The sequence below is a fragment of the Chelonoidis abingdonii genome, chromosome 4 (assembly GCF_003597395.2).
Source record: "Chelonoidis abingdonii isolate Lonesome George chromosome 4, CheloAbing_2.0, whole genome shotgun sequence".
NCBI classification, from domain to species: domain Eukaryota; kingdom Metazoa; phylum Chordata; order Testudines; family Testudinidae; genus Chelonoidis; species Chelonoidis abingdonii.
Window position 1 is genome coordinate 574,752 of NC_133772.1, and position 2,127 is coordinate 576,878.

General features: G+C 67.4%; 1 pseudogene; it reads right to left on the reverse strand.

Moving 5' to 3' along the window:
* Positions 1–2,127, reverse strand: part of LOC116826186 (eukaryotic translation initiation factor 3 subunit C-like) — a 29,610-nt pseudogene that overhangs the window by 4,273 nt on the left and 23,210 nt on the right.

Below are 2,127 nucleotides of genomic sequence, written 5' to 3' on the forward strand. Positions count from 1 at the left end.
GACCAGCCCCCTCCCAGCCCCACGCACTGCACTGGCCCCGGCCCCATGCACCGGACCAGCCCCCTCCCAGCCCCATGCACCGCACTGGCCCTGGCCCCACACACCGCACCAGACCAGCCCCCCACGCCTGGCCCTGGGCCCACACCCCGGACCAGCCCCCTCCCAGCCCCACGCACCACACTGGCCCCGGCCCCACGCACCGGACCAGCATGGTTCGCACTTTGTCGGCCTCGGGGAACAGGTCCCAGACCTTCGCGTTCATCTTCTCGTTGACGATGAAGCGGTGGCAGGTTCGCCAGTCGCCCATTTTCATGGCCTTGGACGCCGCCACCACGTGCTCCCGCATCGACTCGGGGGGGCCTGGGGGCAGGGGAGAGCAGGCGCTATGGGGCCGTTCCCCTGGCTCCCATCCGGCCCGGGGCGACTTCTCACCTGCCACTATGACCCTAGAGGGGAGCAGGCTAACACGGAGTGGGGGGGTTCTTGGGGTTTTCTGTTTTCCAGGGGGTTGCATGCACAGGAGTTGGGACTCAGTGTCCCCGGGTGTTACTGGTTTAACGAGGGGAGGGGAGAGGGAGTTTGTGGGTACAGAGGATCAAAGAGGGAACTTGGGACCCCGGCCGATGGCCAGGAGGATGGACACCCCAGGGACTGGTGACCCGGAGACCCAGCTCAGGAGTCACAGCCGGTTCTGGCCAGTGGGGGACAATGGGCTGTGGGGAGAGGACCCCGGTGACCTGACCAGCCGGTTCCAGCCAGAGGAGGCTGAAAGGGGAGAAGACCCAGGCCTGCCTGTTTACGACCCTGTTTCCCTGGAGAGAAGCCAATGGGCACAGGGGGCTCGGGGCCGGGGATATCGGAGGCCCAGCTGGGAAGCAGGGGGGCCCTGGGCTGGAGAGGGGGAGCAGGCAGAGCCCCCCTGGCTGCAGGGGGACTGGGATGTGCTGGGCTGAGGGAGACCAGGCCTGAGGCTGGAAAGTTTCCTGTGCTGGGTTCAACCCTCAATAAACCCTCTTGTGTTACGCTGGGGGAGAGTCGCTCCGGGCTAGAGAACGGGGGGGCCGGGGGGGGGTGGAATTATCCCCTTCAGAGATGAGGAGGCCGGTGGGGCCCAGAGCGAGGGGACTCCCTGAGAGGGCCCACGGCAGAGACAGACGTGCTAAGGCTCCGAGAGGTGCGGCTCCAGGAGGTGGAGGGGCCTGACCCCGAGAGAGAGTGGCCCCCAGAGAAGGGCTGTCGCTCTGAAAGGGGCACCCCCCACCGGGCCACAAGTGGGCACAATCTGTGAGTCCGTGAAACATGCGTGCCTGACTCTGGGGCCCCACTGTCGGCCATAGGACCCCCGCTGGGGTGACACAGGGTCCCGCTGGTGCAGTGATTGGGGGGTCCGGGGCAGTGCACAGGTGCTTGGCTGGCCAGGGAGCACTCAGCCAGTAGGGGCCAGCGCTGCGCTCAGTGGACCGGCCAGGGACAGTGCGTGGGTGCCTGTGTGGGGGTGGCACACAGGTATCCGTGGGGGGGACAGGGCAGCATGCAGGTTCCCATGGGGGATGCGCATGCCCACAGGGCCTATGGGGCACGGGTCAGGGCTGTGGGGGACAGGGCGGGATGTTAAGGACCCGGGCACTCAGCCAGCAGGGGCTGGTGCTCGCCCACCCGCAGCTGGTGGTGGAATCGCTTGCTGATCATGCAGTGGTGGGGGGATGGGGTGGGATGCGAGGGCAGTGTGGGGGGCACGGGGGGCCGGGCACTCACCCAACAGGGGCTGGCGCTCGCCCACCCGCAGCTGGTGGTGGAACTGCTTGCTGATCATGCGGCGCCGGGCGTCGAACTCGTGGGCGGCCATGTAGGGGATCTCCAGCAGCATGGCGGCCACCAGGTAGACGCACTCGAGCAGCTCCAGGTTGATGTGCATGTGGAAGGGCACCTGGCGCCGCTTCTCCACCTTCTCCTGCTCCTGGTTGCGCTCCTGCAGGCTGCGCATCAGCAGCCCCTGCCCCAGCAGCTCCTTAGCGCGGCCCGACGACTGGATGTCCAGCAGCGCGTTGTGTGCATCCTTGATCAGCCCCTGCCGGAAGGCGCAGATCCCCAGCTGCACCATGGTGCGGTTGTAGAGGATCTGCGGGG